Below are 14137 nucleotides of genomic sequence, written 5' to 3' on the forward strand. Positions count from 1 at the left end.
CTTTTTAAGACCACATATTCTACTCTTATTTTCTTTTCTCTTTTATTTCCTTTTCTCATTTTTAAAATTTTTTATAATTTTTTCTAATTTTATAAAGATGTAAAACTAACATGAAATCCTAATTATTTCAAAACAAAGACTAATTAATTCCTAAAATTGTTTAAAAACTATTTCATGACAAATTCACAATTAAAATGCAAAAGTGAACTAATTTTGTGATTTTTCATGATTTGTTCTAAACAAATTAACCCTTAATTGATACTAAAAATATAAAACTAAAACCTAAATGCAAAAGTGCATATTTTTGTATTTTATAAAAATTAACACGCGCAAATAAAATGCAACAATTATCAGGAAATGACACCAAAATGCACAAAAATTGTAAAAATAAAGAAAAATTATTTTGTTTGGGATTTTAGGAATAATCATATTTAGGGCAAAAATCACGTGCTCACAGCTGCGCCTCTTTGCTCAAAAACATGAAATGTTTTCGGGCAAAGATAAGTGAGCGAATACGAGCGATTTTTGCCCGTTTTGAAAATTCCGTGTGAAGCATTTTTGAAAAGTTTGACCGCACCCTGTTTCAGAAGTTGCCTACATATCCTGGGCTGAACAGGAATCAGGTCAGTGTAGTTCAGGAGTGTCTGGTAGCTGGGACTACCAGGAACTGTGATTTCACTGCGCTTGCTGCTGTTACTGCTTGCTGACCTCCCTTATTACACCACGTCAAAGATAAAAGAAGCTAAACTAACTATGCTCCATGAATTACAAAAATCCTATCCAAATTCTTCAAACTTGCTCTTGTACTTCCTTGTTGCCTTGTTGTCTTGTGCTTTCTCGATAAAATTCCCTGTTACTACTCCCCTGGTGAATTGAGATGTTATTCCCTCTCTCCAAACTGTTGAACATGAATAAACTCGAACTTGAATGTATTCCTCTGTTATCCAGGAGGGCTCCTGACTGCTGAACTTAAAATTGAAACTATTCCTCTATTATCCAGGCGGGCTCTTGACTTCGACTGCTTAAAATATTTAACACCTCCATTCTCCAGGCGAGCTCCTGACTTCGACTGCTTAAAATATTTAACACCTCCATTCTCCAGGCGGGCTCCTTACTTCGACTGCTTAAAATATTTAACACCTCCATTCTCCAGGCGGGCTCCTAACTTTTAAAATTTAAACCGTATGTCTCCGTTCTTCAGGCGGACTCCTGACATCAAACTTGAAAAGTATGTCTCTGTTCTCCAGGCGGACTCCTGAGAACTTGCATTTATCCTAAACATGCGAACTTTGCAACCAACTTATATTCCTCTATGCTATTCATGATTATCTTGTATTTTAACCATGCCACACTTGCGATTAAACTTGATTAATACCCGCTCTTCCCTCACGGCGAATTCCTCATGACAAACAATTTTTTTGCCCATGTTTCAATCACCGAAAATTTCGTTAGTTTTAAAAAATGGTGGTTAGTTGATGGCATTCTTGCTGCATCGTCCTTCCATTGCCTTGCTTTGTATTGCCTGACATCCTCTGAACTGCCTGACTTTCCAACCGACTTCCACATTCCCCAATTTCTGACCACCTGAATGCTTTTGTACCCATACTGTTGTCTCATCTTTCCAGCCCTTTTGCCTGAACCTTCCATTTCCCATAACATTTCCCAAATATTCTGCCGATGCAACCTCCGGCGACTTCCCCTATTCCATTTTACATCATGTTATTTTTGACATGCTCTGACCACGTTGTGCTTTACAATTCCGGAAGCTGGTAGTGAGCCTTGAAATCCCCTCTGCTTGCTTTGAACAAAACTGGCACTAAAACATCTCATCTAGATAAAACACTCAAAAGAAAATGAAATACGATGACTTTTTGAGTTAAGGATAAGAAGAATCCAAAACCAGATGATTGTTTGAAAATAGAAGGAAAAGAAACTTATCTGAGCGAGACAGCTAGTACCAATGGTCATGACATGCATTTTGGATTAATCAGCCCAATCTGTCCAACCAAACAACTCTCAATTGCCGTACCTCATTGCCCAGAACTTCCATCACTTGTTTGATTTATCCAGACCTTAACCTTGTTTCCCTGCGGTACTGCGAAACGGTTTCTATCAACAGACCTTTCTCAGTTTGCCATTTCTTACCTCACCTTCGCCTTGAGGTGCCCGTAAAGGTTTTCACCAACAAGACTCTCTAATTTATTTTTCTCTCAGCTCCCGTCGCCTTACGGTGCCCGTGAGGGTTTTCACCCATAAGACTCTCTCATTTTTATCTTTTGTTCTTCTTGCTTGAACCAGAGTGTTGCCATTGCCACAAATTACCGCTACCTGCTCGACTTGGCATTTATCAAAAATTGATCAGAAGGTCTTCCTTTGGACCGAAATGTAGGCTTTTGGATTGGGTTAGAAAGAAAGGTATGAAAGGCTCAAAACAATTCAAATGGGTTCAAATTACAACTTTCAGAATCCAACTTTCACAACAATCACAACTTCTGCCCCAGTTTCTTGCTTGGGATTTTTGGATTTCTATTTTGGTATGACCGAGCCTTGGAGTAAGGCTGCCTACGTACCCTTTCGGGATCAAGTCAAACGTAGTTCACTGTATCATAATTAACTTTGTTGTTGTGTTTTTTTTCTTTCCTTTTCTTTCTTTTTCTTTTCTTCTTTTTTTTTTTCTTTTTCTTTTCTTTCTTTACCTTTTCCTTTGTTTTTCTCTTCTTTCTTTTCCTTTTGCTTTTCTTTCTTTTTCTTTTCCTTTGTTTTTCTCTTCTTTCTTTTATGTTCGGCACCTGTGTTCCCTGGTAGTGCCGTTGATTCCGAAAGAGGGGTATGAAAAATAAGTAAGGCTCAAAGGGGATGACAAGGGATAAGAGTGTTTGGATAGCAGGACAAAACGCCTTCATCATTTCAATCTTTAAGATATTCCAAATACAAACAGTTACATTCAGAAATAAAGAAATCATACATAATATCTCTTGACCGCATCAGAATTGATGGCCATTTCTATACATTTTCCTTCCACATCTGTCAAATACAATGCTCCGTTAGACAACACTCTGGTTACTACAAAAAGTCCCTGCCAGTTTGGGGCAAACTTTCCTTTTGCTTCAGCCCAATGAGGCAAAATCTGCCTCAGTACTAACTGTCCGACTTCGAATTTCCTTGGACGCACTTTTTTGTTGTATGCTCTTGCCATTCTTCGTTGGTACAATTGACCATGACACACTGATGCCAATTTCTTCTCGTCAATCAAACTCAACTGCTCAAGACGGCTTTTCACCCATTCATCATCATCGATCTCAGCCTTCGCAATGATTCGCAGAGACGGGATTTCCACCTCTGCGGGTATTACTGCCTCGGTGCCATATACCAATGAATAAGGAGTCTCCCCCACCGAGGTACGAACGGTGGTGCGATATCCTAACAATGCAAAAGGTAATTTCTCATGCCACTGTCTAGATCCTTCAACCATCTTCCGGAGTATTTTCTTTATATTCTTATTGGCTGCTTCAACCGCACCATTTGCCTTGGGACGGTATGGAGTAGAATGCCTATGGGTAATCTTAAACTGCTCACATGTCTCCTTCATCAAATGACTATTAAGATTAGCCCCATTATCCGTGATGATTACCTTCGGAATCCCAAACCGACAGATGATATTTGAATGCACGAAGTCGACTACAGCTTTCTTAGTCACAGACTTGAACGTCTTAGCTTCCACCCATTTGGTAAAATAGTCTATAGCTACCAGAATAAACCTGTGCCCATTTGATGCTGCTGGATCAATTGGCCCAATAACATCCATGCCCCATGCAACAAAAGGCCATGGTGCGGACATCGTATGTAATTCTGATGGTGGAGAATGAATCAAATCTCCATGCACTTGGCACTGATGACACTTACGCACAAAACTGATACAATCCCGCTCCATCGTGAGCCAATAATAACCTGCTCGGAGAATCTTTTTTGCTAGAACGTACCCACTCATATGCGGTCCACAAACTCCAGAAGGTACCTCAGTCATGATAGATGTAGCCTGTCTCGCGTCAATGCATCTTAACAACCCGAGATCCGGAGTTCGTTTGTACAACACTCCTCCACTAAAGAAAAACCCGCTTGCCAATCGCCGAATCGTTCTTTTCTGATCACCGGTGGCCTGTATCGGATATACTACCGCCTTATTGTACTCTTTGATATCATGCCCCATGCAACAAAAGGCCATGGTGCAGACATTGCATGTAATTCTGATGGTGGAGAATGAATCAAATCTCCATGCACTTGGCACTGATGACACTTACGCACAAAACTGATACAATCCCGCTCCATCGTGAGCCAATAATAACCTGCTCGGAGAATCTTTTTTGCGAGAACGTACCCACTCATATGTGGTCCACAAACTCCAGAATGTACCTCAGTCATGATAGATGTAGCCTGTCTCGCATCAATGCATCTTAATAACCCGAGATCCGGAGTTCGTTTGTACAACACTCCTCCACTAAAGAAAAACCCACTTGCCAATCGCCGAATCGTTCTTTTTTTTATCACCGGTGGCCTGTATTGGATATACTACCGCCTTAATGTACTCTTTGATATCATGGAACCACGGCTCGCCGTCAATTTCCTCTTCTATCATATTACAGTAAGCATGCTGATCATGGACCTGAATCTGCAATGGATCAATATAAGCCTTGTCTGGATGATGCAACATCGACGCCAAAGTAGCCAAAGCGTCAACAACCTCATTATGAATCCTTGGAATGTGCCTGAATTCTATGGCCTAAAAACGTTGACAAAGCTCATGCAGACACTGCCGATACGGTATAAGCTTCAAATCATGTGTTTCCCATTCTCCTTGAATCTGGTGTACCAGTAGGTCCGAGTCACCCATGACCAAAACTTCCCATACACCCATATCCACAGCTAATCTCAATCCCAATATATACACCTCATATTCTGCCATGTTGTTCGTACAGTAGAAACGAAGCCGAGCTGTAACAGGGTAATGCTGACCTGTTTCAGAAATAAGTACCGCTCCTATTCCCACGCCTTTCATATTTGCAGCCCCATCAAAGAAAAGTTTCCATCCTGACTTCTCAGCTTGTTCCAATTCATCAATGTGCATCACCTCTTCATCAGGGAATAAGTTTTCAAAGGTTCATAATCTTCATCGACGGAGTTCTCAGCCAAATGATCGGCTAGTGCCTGTGCTTTCATTGCAGTCCGTGTCACATAGATAATGTCGAACTCTGTAAGCAGGATCTGCCACTTTGCAAGCCTCCCTGTGGGCATGGGTTTCTGAAAAATATACTTCAACGAGTCCAAGCGAGATATAAGGTAAGTAGTGTAAGATGACAAATAATGTTTCAACTTCTGTGCCACCCAAGTTAGGGCGCAACATGTCCTTTCCAGATGAGTATACTTAACCTCGTAAGATGTGAACTTCTTGTTGAGATAGTAGATAGCCTGCTCCTTTCTGCCCGTAACATCGTGCTGCCCAGTACACAACCGAATGAACTATCCAAAACTGTCAGATATAGAATCAAAGGCCTCCCTGGTTCTGGCGGGACCAACACGGGTGGGTTCGACAAATACCCTTTTATCTTATCAAAAGCTTCCTGACATTCATCAGTCCATTTGACCGCGACATCTTTCTTAAATAATTTGAAAATTGGCTCACAAGTTGCCGTGAGCTGAGCAATGAACCTACTGATATAGTTCAATCTTCCCAACAAACTCATCACCTCGGTTTTGTTTCTTGGAGGTGGCAATTCCTGAATAGCTTTGTTCTTCGACGGGTCTAATTCAATACCTCGCCGGCTGACTATAAACCCCAACAACTTCCCGGATGGCACCCCAAAATCACACTTTGCAGGATTGAGCTTAAGATTGTACCTGCGAAGCCTTTGAAAGAACTTTCTCAAATCTCTGACATGGTCGGATTGCTGTCTAGACTTCACGATCACATCATCCACGTACACCTCGATTTCCTTATGTATCATATCATGGAATATGGTTGTCATGGCCCTCAAGTAAGTTGCTCCAGCGTTTTTCAAACCAAACGGCATGACCCGATAACAATACGTTCCCCACGGCGTGATGAATGCCGTCTTTTCTGCATCTTCCTCGTCCATTAGAATCTGATGATAACCCGCGTAACAATCCACAAAAGAGCCAATATCATGTTTGGCACAATTGTCAATCAGTATATGGATGTTGGGCAGTGGGAAATTATCTTTTGGACTTGCCTTGTTAAGATCTCGATAATCAACACATACCCTGGTTTTGCCATCTTTCTTAGGCACAGGCACGACATTAGCTAACCAAGTGGGGTACCGTGTAACTTGAATGACCTTTGCCTCAAACTGCTTTGTAATCTCTTCTTTGATCTTCACACTTATGTCCGTTTTGAACTTTCTCAACTTCTGCTTGACAGGGAGGAGTGCCGGATCAGTGGGTAATTTATGAACCACCAAATCGGTGCTTAGACCTGGCATATCATCATATGACCATGCAAAAACATCTTTGTACTCATGCAATACTTTAATTATCTCCTCCTTGAGTTGTGACTCCAGATGAACACTTACTTTAGTTTCCCGCACATTGTCTTGGTCCCCTAGATTAACTGCTTCTGTGTCATTTAGGTTAGGTTTGAGTTTTTCTTCAAAATGACTTAATTCTTTACTAAGTTCCTCATAAGCTTCATCGTTGTTACAATCCACCTCATCATCACACTCGATTTTTTGTATTATTACTTCCAAGCTAGATTGGCTTTTAAAACTGGGCCGAAGATTCCTCATGCATGTCATATCATTGATATCAGCATAAAAAGAACTGTACAAAAGAAAAGAAAATGGAAACAAAATTAGGAACGAAGAAAATTACATTTCATTGAATGTAAAGATAACAAGGTTTTAACTCATCCAAACGGACGAAACATAGCAACTGGATTACAAACCCTGGAATAATCCAGGTGACAAAAGAAAAACAAAACCCACTACCACAACTCCCTCCGAATTGGAAGAGGAGTAGATTCCCAATTGTTGATGTTAGCATGTGGTCCGATGTACTGTATATTTGCTCCGCTTGACCCTTCCCCGGCCTCAACCACGTTCACTTCAGCAAATACTCTCTCGAACACCTTATCCAAATTCCCCTCTGCCCCAATCAGTGAACCTGACACCTTTGCCAATGACTGTTTCTTGCTACCCGGCCTGACGAAGGACCCGGACAAGCGTGGAATTGGTTTGGGAAGAACCCAAGCTTTCTTTTTCAATTTGCGGGCCTTTCTAACATCTGCCGCTGTTGGTTTGAACCCCAATTCGAAGGTGTCCGGATTTTTGGGCAGGGAAACAGGCTGAATAATGCCCTGAAGTTCAGCCCCCAGACCTTTCCCTGGCACGAACCCGTTTCTCAGCATTTCTGATACTACCATGACGGTCGCAGCTGCCACCCTGGGACATGGAATGCTTTTACCCTCGGGCACTCTGCTCACCGGGACCGTGTCGAAGACCTGTTAAACCCATGGTCCCTTATCATCTTCAGTTTCTATAAAGGGCACAATGGCATCATTCATGGCGCATGTGGGATCTTCCCCATATAACACAATTTCTTGTCTGTCCCACTCGAACTTGACCATTTGGTGCAGCGTGGAAGGCACGACTTTGGCCGCGTAGATCCATGGTCGACCCAACAAAAGATTGTAGGATACTGCAGCATCCAACACCTGAAATTCCATAGTGAACTCGACTGGACCAATAGTCAATTCGAGTACAATGTCCCCCACTGTGTTTGTTCCCCCTCCGTCGAACCCTCGAACACAAATTCTATTTTTGCGGATTCTATTATCATCGATCTTCAACTTGTTCAATGTGTACAACGTGCAAATATTAGCACTCGACCCGTTATCGATCAGTGCCCGAGTAACCATTGAACCTTCACACTTGACCGTCAAATAGAGAGCTTTATTGTGTTCTGTGCCTTCCATAGGCAATTCATCATTAGAAAATGCTACCCTGTTCACTTCAAAGATCTTGTTGGCAATTGTCTCCAGATGGTTCACTGAAGTTTTGTCGGGCACATGAACCTCATTCAATATCTTCATCAAAGCTCGGCAATGCTCGTCAGAATGAATCAACAACGACAACAATGAGATTTGGGCCGGTGTTTTTCTCAGTTGTTCAACAATGGAATAATCTTGCACTTTCATCTTTTTCAGAAACTCTTCTGCCTCTTCTTCCGTCACAGACTTTTTGACTAGCACTGGATTGTCTTTAGCGCCCTTAGCCTTTCTCAACTCTTCGGGAGCAAAACAACGTCCCAACCAAGTTAGTCCTTGTGCTTCACAACTCTCTTCCTCAATTTCCTTTCCTTTGTATGTCACCACTACCTTGTCATATTTCCACGGTACGGCTTTGCTATCAACCATGGGTAACTGGACTACTGGTTTTATGACAACTGGTTCTACGTAGGTCCCTTTCACAACCACCACGGGTGCAGATGATGACCCTGGTACCACTAACTTGACTGGCTCTGGCTTTTTTGCAGCCACAAATGGTCCCTTTCCCATTACCAACACTGGCTTGTCTTTTATTGCTTTTAACTGAACCACTGGTCTTGCACTCACTGTCTTTTCTTTGGCTTCCGTAGAAAGAATCACCATAACCACCTGCGAAGGTTTTTTATGCTCTGTCCCCTTATGTATCAGTTCGATCATATTGGCCTCATAATGCGCTGGTAACGGATTTTGATTGATGTTTGGGGCCTCTGGAGCCTGTACTTCAATACGGCGATTATCAATGAGCTCTTGTATCGCGTTTTTCAACTTCCAACATTTTTCAGTATCATGCCCCGGCATCCCTGAGCAATACTCGCAGCTAACAGAATGGTCCAGGTTTCTGGGAAGGGGGTTTGATGCTTTGGATTCAATTGGGGTCAATATTCCCAACTGTTTCAATCTATGGAAGAGAGCAGTGTAAGATTCTCCCAGCGGAGTAAATGTTTTTCTGTTTGGGGCCTTCTCACTTCTAAAATCTTGGTTTGGGCGGAAGCTGGTTCCTGGTCTGTTTGCCTTGGGAGGTGGATAGGTGTTTTGTGGGGGTGGATGTGTGTTTTGGGGATTCGGTGCACGCCATTGCGAGTGCACCGGAGGCTGAGTGTAGGTCTGGGCGTGGTGGATAGAAAAGTGTGGTTCTGGTGGTGGATAGTAGTGTTGTGTTGGGCCATATGGGGTATATTGGTAGTTTGGGTGGTGGGGTCTGGGTTGGTTGTAATAGAGTGGAGGGTTATTGGGCCTGGACCAAGCATTAACTTCAACCGTAGCAACTTCTTCCTTCTTCTTCTTTCCAAGCACACCACCAGTACCGCTTTGGATGGCCTGGGTGGTTGCTTTCAATGCCGAGTAGCTCAAGATCTTATTAGATTTCAATCCCTCTTCTATCATGGCTCCCATCTTTACCACTTCATTAAACGACTTTCCGACAGATGTCACCAGATGACCAAAATAGGTAGGCTCCAATGTCTGCAAGAAGTAATCTACCATCTCACTCTCCCTCATTGGAGGATCCACCCTTGCTGCTTGTTCCCTCCAGCGGAAACCAAACTCTCTAAAACTTTCCCCAGGCTTCTTTTCCAATTTCAACAATGATAGACGGTCGGGGACTATCTCAAGGTTATATTGAAAATGGCCAATGAATGTATGTGCCAAATCATCCCATGTATACCATCGGCCGGGGTCCTGTCTCGTGTACCATTCCAGCGCGGACCCGCTCAGGCTTTGACCGAAATATGCTATCAACAATTCATCCTTCCCTCCAGCACCTCTCATTTTGCTACAAAAGCCATGCAGATGGGCTACTGGGTCACCGTGCCCCTCATATAAGTCAAACTTCGGCATTTTAAACCCCGCAGGCAACTGAACATCAGGGAAAGGGCACAAATCTTTGTATGCGACGCTGACTTGGTTACCTAGACCATGCATGTTCCTGAAGGATTGCTCCAAGCTTTTGACTTTACGAATCACTTCCTCTTGTTCTGTATTCTTAACCGGTTTCTCAACCTCTCCCGGTATTTCAAAATGGGGAGAATAGGTATATGGCTCAGGCGCTTTGAAAGTGGGTTTGGGAGGGTAATATTGGGTGTCGTGAGCTTGGAGTAGCGGCTCACTGGACGATCTATGTATTGGGGCTGGGGGAGGTGCCACAAAGACTGGAACCATGGGTGGGGGAGGGTTCTGTTTGGGGGGTGGAGCTGGGGGAGCGTATGAAGTGGTACCATAGCCCTGGGCGTGATAGGGGAAAGCTGAAGATGCCTGGGGAGTGGTGGGATCCTGAGCTTGGGCCAGGGGTGGGATGTAAGATGGATTAGCGGGATATAGTGGTGCCGGATGTCCCTGAGACCATGCCTGATGCATTTCAGCCATTTGTGCTTTTAACTTCCTCATCTCTTCTTTTATAGCACCCACATCTGTTACCTCAACTTCATTTGAAGGGTCTACGATGCTGATTTCCGAATCCTGCCCTGTCATTTTTACTTGATCTTTCGACCAGGTGTTGTACGGGTGAGTTGCCAGAATTGCCAATCAACTAACCACCTGCCTGAGCTCGCACATTTAGACAACCACTTTGTTAGCGATTAAGTTTTAACAGATTTAACAACCGCATGTTGGCATGAATGCACTTATACAGTTAATCATTTCTATTATGCATTTGATCGATCACATGCGTCATCCCGGCACTTCGCTCCTTGTTTCTTTTTACCCTTCTTTCAAATTTCCTCACCTCATCCCTCTCTTGTGCTCTTCTCTTTCTTTTGTTTCTTTCTCTTTTGTGTTCCCGCTCATTTCTCTTTTATTTTTCCGCTCTTTTCTTTCTTTCTCTCTTTCTTCGGTTTTTTCTTTTTTTTTTTCTTCTCTTCTTCCTTCTTTTTTTTCTCTTACAATTACGGTCGAATCCTATAGAGATTGCCTACGTATCGTGACCCCGCAAGAATCAGACCAAGCGTAGTTCATGAAAATAAATGCAACAATAAAGGGTGAAAATTTTTTGTTTTTGTTTTTTTTTTTTTTTCAAATTTTCAATTTTCATTACTAAAACAAACTATTACAAACTCAACACTTTTGTAATGAAACTAACAGACACAAATTAAAAGTAAATACAGACTCTAAGACTGCAGACGTACTTGACCTGGAAAGATAACGGACATACGAAAGACTGACTCAAAATGGTAGAAAATTACAGACACGGACTATGCATACTCTAGTGCTTCAAACTTAGGTGTCCGTGGGGCGTCGTTCGGCCTCGCCGCGGGCCTAGGATCCAAATCCCTTTCAAGCTGCTCTAATTCATTCATGGTTCGCTTCACATAGATCATTACTGCTGAGATAAAAGTAGTATAGGTCATGTCTTCACAAACCCGGCATCTCCTGAAAATGGCATGAGCAATGGCTCTAATCCTGTCTTTTGTTTGCTTCTTTTCTATGAGCAAGCGTCTTATCTGTTCGCTGCACGTCTTTAAAGCTCGAGAATCCTGCAGGTGTTGATCTTGCAACCGCTGCACTTCTACCTCCATTTGGGCCAACAAGTCGTAACAATGTCCACTTTCAATTTCAAAATCTCTAGCCTGCCTAACCGCTTTACCCTCAAGGGCAACCACTTTTCTCTTTAAATTGGCAACAATTTTCTCATGGTCCCTTTTCAACTGATTCAAGTACTGGCGACGCTCCTCTATTCTTGTAGCCCACTGTGCTTTAAGTTCTGCCATGATATTCTCAGATTTTTCTAATTCATCCCGCCATTCCCTGACTTCGTTTTCCAATCTTTTTATCAATTGCTCATCGGATCGGCTCCTCGGTTGCTTATCGACGATTATCTTCAATTGCCGGATTTGGGCCCTAAGTGCTTCATTTTATCGAGCTAGTCTATTCTTTTCACCTTGATCCGCGGCAACCTGTACACTGTTCTCGAATTTCAGACTCTCAACTTGCTGCTTCAGTTTACCAATCTCAACTCGATAGCCTTCTTCCTTTGCTAACCAGTCCCACTGCTCTTGGGACGACTTGGCAAAGTCTTCGAGATGAGGTCTTTTAGCCGGTCTCCCACATGCCACGTCACCTCTGAACCAATAATGATACCCTGGGGCAACTTCCCCTTTAACCCTATCAGACACACAAGTGTTTGCCATCAAATGTTGACACTCACTCCAGATTTGGCGAACCTCTTCCTCGGGGAACCGACCGTCAGGACTAATTTCGACCACTTGGGTACTCAGATCTTCATCTCTCGGTACTACTTGATACCTCCCGAGTTGCCTCAAAACCCGATATGGTGCATAGGGCTGGATGCTTTTGAGTCCCATCAATGAAAAATTCGGCCGGGCTGCTGGCATATATAAGACTTCTTCGACAGGCAACCATCCAAGCACCCACTGTATCTGGCTGGCATTGAGGTTCCGAATAATGATGTCCAGACCGTGACTCCTTCAGATAGACTAGCCCCTTTGATTCTTGTGTAAAATTCTCCTATACAAGTTTTCTCAACCGAACCATAACTCAATAGCTGAGAGCGAGAGCACAAATGCTCAGTCATCCACATTTGTAACAACAAGTTACATCCCTCAAAAAATTTTCCCCCAGCTTTGCACGCAGTGAGAGCCCGGAAGATGTCAGCCACGATCATAGGTGCTAACGTGCTTTTCCCCATAGTTTGCAAGGTACTGACGACCCCCGCTACTTTCAAGTCAATATTACCATCTTTCCTTGGGAATATTATGAGGCCCAAAAAGGCTATCATAAATGCCACCCGTCTGTGTTCCTCCCATTTTTGTCGGTTACTTCTACTGCATAGCTTAAAGTCTGGATTATTGAACCCATCCATGTGGCCATATCTATCATATATGAAGCGGAAACTGCAGAAACCCTTTGCAAAATATGGGTGATGAACTGTTCGGGGTATTTTCAAGGAATCCAAGAACCGGTGTATGGTAATGGACCTAGGAGCAATCAAGTATTTGAACCTCAATGGAGCTTGATCACTTCCGATATACCCCGCTATTTCTTCCAACGTTGGGGTGAGCTCAAAGTCTGAGAAATGAAATACATTATGTGTCGAATCCCAATAAGCAACTAATGCCCTGATGATATCCCCCCGAGGCTGAATGTTTAATAAATCCGGAAGGTCTTTCAAATATTTTTTCACTTCGTCTTGCCCCTCTTTGCCTAAATCATTCCACCATAATTGCAGCTCAAAAGGGATTTTGGTCATTATTGTAAAGGGCTCATTTATCATCGTGCTCATCCTGCACATTTATTAAAGCGTTTAAGCAAAAAGAAAACTTTTATTCGACTCAAAAAAAACTATCTAATACCCAGCTTATTCACGATTCTTACTTCTTTTTTTTAATTTAAGATAAAAATACCCAGTATTGCAACACGGCTTTTCAACGCCTTGGGACAAAAACTTAAGGCTGTGAGGGTCGAAAAACAAAAAAAATGAAAACATGACCAAAGGTGGCCATGTATGCAAGGTCAGCCTTCCGGCGTTCCGTTTGGGAACATTTGGCTATTTTTAACAAAACAACATCACCCAATTTATTTATGACCCAAAAATAAATTTTTTGACACACATTTTTTTTGTTGCTATTTTTGCAAAGGGGAGGTTGGACCCGATGAGGGTTGCCTACGTATCTCACGCCCTGTGAGAATCAAACCATGCGTAGTTCGGGCAAATTAACCGAGCTGTTTTAAAACAATTTTCAATTTTTCAACGAACAATAAACAACCTATTTTCCAAACTAGGAATAAAAGACTCTTTTTTTTTCAACAACCACTTTCAAAAAATAAAAGACTCGTCCCTTTTTTTTTGCTTTTTAGTAAAAGCATTTCCCTTTTTCTCAAAATTTCGGCAGAGTTTCGACAGTGTTTGGGCATTGGGTTTTAGCTCCCTAACTGTTATCTCTCTCTTCCTTTTTTCTTTTTTTTTTTCTCTTTCTTTTTTTTCAATTTTCCAACGTTTCCGGGATCCAGAAATCGGTCAACATGCAAGTTTGGAACAAATAAATGCACAGCACAAGAGAATGTATCAGGATGGTCTTTTCATTTCAGGTTGCTAGTCCTAGACGGACCCAACCCCTATGTTGAGTCCCC

The sequence above is a fragment of the Nicotiana sylvestris genome, chromosome 11 (assembly GCF_000393655.2).
Source record: "Nicotiana sylvestris chromosome 11, ASM39365v2, whole genome shotgun sequence".
NCBI lineage: Eukaryota > Viridiplantae > Streptophyta > Magnoliopsida > Solanales > Solanaceae > Nicotiana > Nicotiana sylvestris.